We start from the raw sequence: 7,745 nt of genomic DNA, 5'->3' as shown, positions 1-7,745 counted from the left end.
TGCAGTTTGGGCCCTTGGTCTCTAAAAGATTCGCCATCACTGGACTAGTGTCTAAACTTATGGATGTTGGGCTTCCTCATTCAATCTGCCTTTGGATTATGGATTTCCTGTCTCTCCAAGGGTCAGATTAGGTAATCATATCTCTTCAATTCTTATTCTTAACACTGGTACACCACAGGGTTGCGTGTTGAGTCCCTTATTCTACACCAGTAGTGGCTAACCTTTTTGTTGTCGTGCGCCAAAAGCGCGTGTACACACCCATAATGCAATGCATGTACGACCCCCCTGCGTGCCCTGCCCCCCTGCGCATGCATGCAAAAAAACCCAAGCCCCATGCACATGGGTGTGTCTCGTGCTTGCAGAGAGGGCTCTGCATGCCACCTGTGGCACGCCATAGGTTCGCCATCATAGCACTAGTCTATATGATAGAATTGTGTTAAATGCAGAGCTGAAATCTACAAAAAGCATCTTCACATACCCCCCCCCCCCTTTGTCCAAATGAGTCATAGCAATGTGAAGAGTGATGGCTGTGACATCCTCAGTAGATCTATTTGTTCTTTATGCAAACTGGTGTTTATCAAGTGTATCTGGAAGACCAGAAATGATGTGCCAGCAGACCAATTTCTCAAAGCACTCCATGATGATAGGAGTGAGTGCCGCTGGTCTGTAATCGTTGAGGTTATTGATAAGGAACTTCTTTGGCAACGGAACAATGATGGAAGCCTTCAAACACGATGGAATAGTGGACTGGGATAAAGACTGATTGATGATCCTGGTAAAGACTCCAGCCAACTGATCAGCACAGTCTTTAAGCCTTTGGCCAGAGATACCTTCAGGACCAGTAGCCTTTCTAGGGTCCACAGCTCTCAAAATGCTGCTCACCTCCTGTTCCTCCACAATGAGGTGGGGGTTACAATAGGCTGGTGGCTGCATTTTAGCTGTGTCTGATGTCTCCACTTCAAAGTGAGCAAAGAAATAATTCAGCTCGTCTGCCAATGAAACGTCAGCAGGGATGACATTGATCGGTTGGTGGTTGGTGATTTGTTGAATCCCTCGCCACACCTGCCTCATGTTATTACTATCAGATTGATATATCGGTGTATTGGTAGCTTTAAACAAAGAGCCCCACCACCATTTAAAATTCTCCCAAATCTTCCACCTCCTCAAGGTACCCTTTTTAACCAGTAGATCTCTTCCCCCACTTTCCCTTTAAATCATCAACCAAGTTCGCTGTCCTTTAACTTCAACTAATTTTGAATTCAACACAATCTGTCTAAATTATCCAATCCATTTCTTCAATGTTCCTTTTAATTCAGTTATTTTTCTTGTAGCGAATAGTATTTGTAATCCACAAGGCCCAACAAAATTCTCAATAAATATAAGTCACCTGTCTAGCAGATCTAAGAACCATCCACCTAGCTTCAAGATAAATCCAAGTTTCAAATGCCCAGCATATTTATAATTCAGAGAGTTTCAGTCACAGATTTTATGAGTCTTCATTATCTGTTTCCAAATGTTCAAATGTAAGCAATTTTCAGGTGTTATTTCACAAGTCGGCAACCAGGTGAGCTTATCAGTTCAGTTTAGTTCTAAGCATACCCAAATAATTTGCCTTTCACAAAACAGATCCAAGGTCTTTGCCCAGGTTCCACCAGTAGATGGCGTCCTTACTTTATTTCTCCACTATCACCCAAGGTTCACTTCAAAAACTTCCATGTACCCAAGGTTAATGTTTTCAAACCTTCAGGACTCAGGAAAGTGTCTTAAATATATTTCTAAGAATCCACAAACAGCCAGCCCAGAGTTCCAACCACTTAAAGCTCTATTTCTTAAAAACGTTTTCTTGTTTAATCGGATCTGTCAGCAACTCCTGAGTTTGGTGGCTGCTGTTTCTTGACGAGTGAGTGAAAACCCACCTCCTCTCTTTTAGAGTCTCATTTCAAAATAAAAGTTTGATTCTGGGGCAAATCCTCAACAGAAGTTGCAAAATTGAAAGTGTCTCACCCAGATCCAAGCACACTATTATTCCTTTGTCTCTCTTATTGCTCTTTCATTGGAGCTGTCACAGCCTTGGTCCAGCCAGTTTAATAGCCATCTTCCACCTCCCCACCCAAGGTGGCTTAGGTCCAGTTACATCCAATATGACCACCCCACCCCACCCCCCGTGGCAAGCAGAATTCGGCAGCTTAGCATGGAGCCCTGTGAAAGTGTGCCGTTTTCATCACACCGTCAGCTCTGCCACCAACTGACTTACATGATGGTTGCAGTGTCCCGGAGTCATGTGATCCCCTTTTGCAAGCAAAGTTAATGGGGAAACTGGATTCACTTAATAAACTATGTTACTAATTTAAGAACTGCAGTGATTCACTTAACAAATACAGTATAGGTGGTGGTACCTTGCTCAGTAGTAGTAACTGTGAGAGGGATCTTGGGAGTCCTAGTGGACAACCATTTAAATATGAGCCAGCAGTGTGCAGCAGCTGCCAAAAAAGCCAACACAGTCCTAGGCTGCATCAACAGAGGGATAGAATCAAGATCACGTGAAGTGTTAATACCACTTTATAATGCCTTGGTAAGGCCACACTTGGAATATTGCATTCAGTTTTGGTCACCACGATGTAAAAAAGATGCGGAGACTCTAGAAAGAGTGCAGAGAAGAGCAACAAAGATGATTAGGGGACTGGAGACTAAAACATGAAGAACGGTTGCAGGAACTGGGTATGTCTAGCTTAAGAGAAAGAAGGACTAGGGGAGACATGATAGCAGTGTTCCAATATCTCAGGGGTTGCCACAAAGAAGAGGGAGTCAAACTATTCTCCAAGGCACCTGAGGGTAGAACAAGAAGCAATGGGTGGAAACTAATCAAGGAGAGAAGCAACTTAGAACTGAGGAGAAACTTCCTGACAGTGAGAACAATTAATCAGTGGAACAGATTGCCTCCAGAAGTTGTGAATGCCCCAACACAGGAAGTCTTTAAGAAGGTGTTGGATAGCCATTTGTCTGAAACGGTATAGGGTTTCCTGCCTAGGCAGGGGGTTGGACTAGAAGACCTCCAAGGTCCCTTCCAATTCTGCTATTGTATTAAATGTGGTGAGAAAAGTCGCTTAACAAATTTCTCGCTTAACAACGTAAATTTTGGGCTCAATTGTGCATAAATTGAGAACTATTTGTATTCATATGACCATTATAATGACCTGTCACAAACTTGAAATTTTATAAGGCTTAGGCCAAGGTATTTAATATGGGTTATCAAAACCTTTCAAAATAATGGAGATAACTTGGCAGAATTTCACTAGGAAATTTACACTCACTACCTATAGTATTTTGCCTCCCCTACCTCTCCTTAATTTTTATTCATTCTTTTTCTTTTGAGAAAATAAGATGCAGGAGAACAAGGAAGGGGTCAGGGATAAAGAGAGGAGACAGGAGCTTGCAGAACCAATCGAAACAAAAGAGCACAAAAGAAATCTGTCAAAAAAAGAGGAGCTTGACTTTCCCATCCACTGAAATTAAAGAGTTTCTTCTCAGCAAAGATTGAAACGAAAAAATAAATGTGGAAAGTGTGGAAATGTTTGGAGAGGACTCAGTTTCATATGAACATTATACAGTTCACACTTAACAAAGAGGATGAGAAATACTGCAATTGGACTTCTAGCCTTTCCTTACGTGGTAAAGCCAACCTTGGAAATAAAGTATATAAAAATACAGAGAATGGAAAATGCTTCAGTGAGAGCAGTAACAGTTCCTCTGCTCCCAGGGGAGCAACCATATAAATGCATGGAATGTGGAAAGAGTTTCACACAGCTGGATCATTTTAATTCCCATAAAAAAACCCACACGAAGGAAAAACTTTATAAACCTTATAAACGCGAAGAGTGTGGAAAGAGGTTTTCCCGAAACATTCAACTGGCTTCGCATCAGAGAATCCATACACGGGAGAAGTCATATGCATGCATGCATAGAGTGTGGAAAACGCTTCAGGTGGAACACTCAGATTAGTCACCACCAAAAGAGCCACACAGGAATGAAACCATGTAAGTGTATAGAATGTAGAAGCAGTTTTCCTCAAAATATTCAACTCATTTCCCAGATAAGAACCTACAAAGTGGCGAAACCATATAAATGTCAAGTGTGCACCTGTAACTTTCAACTGAATTCCCATCAAATGATCCATACAGGGGAGAATGGAAAGATCTTTAAATTGATCCATGAGTTTTATTCCCATCAAAAGAGCCACAGCGGTATGTACAAATGTAGGAAAAGTGAGAAGTTAGTACTTCAAAGATAGCATTTCCCTTGCCTTCCATAAAAGGATCCACCCGGAGAAAAACCATATGTGTCTGGAGTGTGAAAAAGAGCTTCAGTATGAACAGCCTTTCAATACCATAAAAGAATCCACACAGGAGAGAAACCATAGACTGTAAATGAACTGAATGTGAAAAGAACTTCCTTAGAATCGGCACCCTTACTTGCCATAAAATAATCCACATGGTGGAAACCATATGAATGTAAAGAGTGTGTGAAGGGCAGTGATGTGTGGTGAGCTTTATAGCTGATGAGGCAGCAATTTTTTTAGACTTGTGGACTTCAACTCCCAGAATTCTACAGTCAGGCATGCTCAGTTGCGACCTGCCGCCCTCCGCCCTGGGATTCGGCCACAGCACCGCCTGCCAGAGCTGCGCGGAATCCGGAGCGCGCTTGTCGGGCGAGGGCAGCGCAGATGGGGAACGGACGGAGTGGAGGAAGCCTCTCCCCCCCCGCTTCCCGCACCCGAAAGAACAAAGGGAACCTCTGCCGCCGCCCGGGCAACCTGGCCGGCCTCTCTCACGGCGGCTCTCTGGTGCCGAGCTTGGGAGTCCCTGGAGGAGCTGGCGGGGGCTGCAAGCACCGCAGGCTGGACTGGAGCCTCAAGTCTAGGGCAGCGAGTCATTCGATAGGAAACTTGCCTCTTTGGAAGGAATGACTCGGCTTGGCTCCTGCTTTGTCTCTCCTGCCTCTTCGCTTCTCCGTTCGGTCGTTGGGCGGCAGATCGAAAGCGGGAGCCAAGCTGGGTCATTCCTCCCAAAAGGCAAGTTTCCCATCGAATGACTCGCTGTCCTGATGATGAGAGGTTAGGCTGTGCCTCACTTGCCTCACCTGACTGCACGTCACTGGTGAAGAGCTATAATCAAAAGCTTGCTTGTTGCAAGGCAAATTATTCCAGTGCGATTCCAGGGAATATATTTGGAGAAATTCTTTCAATGTTGCCCTTCATTCCTGTCCCTGGTGTGGTTAATGAGCAGGCAAATCTCCACCATACACTCCCTTGTCATCTGCTTAGCCTACAGATCACATTCCAGACTACCAGTTTCGACGTACCAAATATATATCTTCCGATTTAGCCACTATTGGAAACGTGAATCTAGGATGAGAACCCAGAATTCTCCATAGAAGGAATGACCTCTTAATTTCTTTTCCAGCTTTACCGTTCTCCAACCTCCTAAGCCAGGGATGGCGAACCTATGGCACGCGTGCCACAGATGGCACACGGAGCCATTTGTCAGAGCCAGCTGAGTTCACCCTTTTTAAAAGCCATTTTTCGCCCTCCCCAGGCTCCAGAGGCTTTGTAGGAGCCTGGGGAGGGCGAAAAGAGCCTCCCCCGCCCCCCGGACGCCCTCCGGAGGCGTCAGGGAAGCCTCCGGACAGTCCCTGAAGCCTTCGGAGCACTTGAAACGACCCTCCGAGCAGAGGGTCATTTTGAGCGCTCCGAATGCGTCAGGGAAGCCTCCGGACGGTCCCTGAAGCCTTCGGAGCACTCAAAATGACCCTCCAAGCAAACCGGAAGACTTCCGGTTTGCTCGAAGGATCGTTTTGAGCGCTCCGAAGGCTTCAGGGACTGTCCGGAGGCTTCCTTGATGCCTCCAGAGGGCGTCCGGGGGGGCGGGGGAGGCTGTTTCCGCCCTCCCCAGGCTCCTATAAAGCCTCTGGAGCCTCGGGAGGGTGAAAAATGGGGGGGGGGTGTTGTGCCTGTAGTGCGCGCATGCACACTGGGGGTCTCGCATTGCATTAAGGGTGCGGCACGCCCGCACATGACCCCCCTGCGCTCCTCCCACTTATGGCACGCGAGCCAAAAAAGATTCGTCATCGCTGTCCTAAGCATTTCTCCCTCTCTCCAGTCATCTCAGAATTAGGCTCTGGATGGTGAGACAAACCTTATAGAAAGTGGCCAAGAAAATGTCACTAAGATTTTACATATGTGCAAAGGTAAATTTGAGGGGGATTTTCCCCTTGCTTTTGAAAGCATAAAGACCAAATGTGGATTAGCTGAGGTAATTACACCATTTGCATTACCTTGTCTGAAACCGACCATCGTGGCTGCCATCTTGACTTTTTTACAACTTGTATGCATTCTGGTAAACAATGAGTTTCCCCCCCCCCCAATTTTTGTTGATGTTGATTCTCCAAACACAGGCAAATCAAGTTGATGCAAAAACCTTTCCTCTCAATTTCTTCCTAGAACAGAATTTGTATTTTTTCCCTCAACCCCCTCAGACCCTTTTACTTATTTTAGATTTTAAAAAAAATAGGCTGCCTCAAGTACTATTGGCACTTCTTCATCTCTTGAGCTGCATTTCGATACTTTTTACTTCAAACCAAATATAATGACAAATTATATCAAAATAGGTGTATAAAATCTGCACTCCCTCCTCATTATTCAATTTTTCAAAGAATTATTTTTACACTCCCTGAAATTAGACAATTTATCCACCCTGGTTGCATTTCTGATGTAATATTCTCCTTGAGCAATAAAAAAGAAATATACATGTTTTCTTTAAATATTTATAATTTTCTTCAGGGCTTCAGTGTTTACAGCTGACCCCTTTACCTCCTCCAGGCCACTCTCCCCCCCCCCCCCCATCCTGGATCGGGGTAGCTTCTGAAGAAAATGGGTTCTTATTCTTCAAAATAATTGCCAAGGGAAACCTTTTTGTGAAAAGTCACGAGGGCAAAAATCATTCAGAGGCGCTATTATTTTACCAGAAGGAAGAGCAACTTTATGCTTCACTTCTGAAACCTGCTTCACAATATTTAGTACTATATTTATCATGTTCCTCAGATGTGGAGATTTTTTTTTCTTCAGGATCCTTTGGAAAGAGGGTCTCTTTTCCGAGGCTTCATGTCCAGTCAAGGCTCAGTTTTGAATTGGTTCATGACAGGGTCACATATCGGAGACTCCATTTTCTCTATAGCCACTGAATCCAAGTTGAGGGTCTTGCTCAGGGGTGGGTTCCTGCCAGTTCTAACCTCTTTTATAGAAGAGGTTCCACAAATCTACCATGCCGTTTAGAACCGGTTCCATTTCCCTCCCCCCGCCCATCCACACATCATCGAGATGAGCGAGAGGAGGAATACTGGGAGTTGAAATCCACAAGTCTTAAAGCTGTCAAGTTTGAATGCCCCTAGGGTTTTTTTCCTTAAAAGGTTAGAGGTGCAAGGGTCTTGTAACTTGACAGCTTTAAGACTTGCACACTTCAATGCCCGAGTTCTTGAGCCAACATGACTGGAGGAGGAATACTGGGAGTTGAAATCCACAAGTCTTAAAGCTGTCAAGTTTGAATGCCCCTAGGGGTTTTTTCCTTAAAAGGTTAGAGGTGCAAGGGTCTTGTAACTTGACAGCTTTAAGACTTGCACACTTCAATGCCCGAGTTCCTGAGCCAACATGACTGGAGGAGGAATTCTGGGAGTTGAAGTCCACAAGTCTTAAA

Source organism: Natrix helvetica (assembly GCF_964273705.1).
Source record: "Natrix helvetica genome assembly, chromosome: 1".
Taxonomy (NCBI): domain Eukaryota; kingdom Metazoa; phylum Chordata; class Lepidosauria; order Squamata; family Natricidae; genus Natrix; species Natrix helvetica.
The sequence above is the reverse complement of the archived record's forward strand: the minus strand, read 5'-3'. Positions refer to the sequence as shown.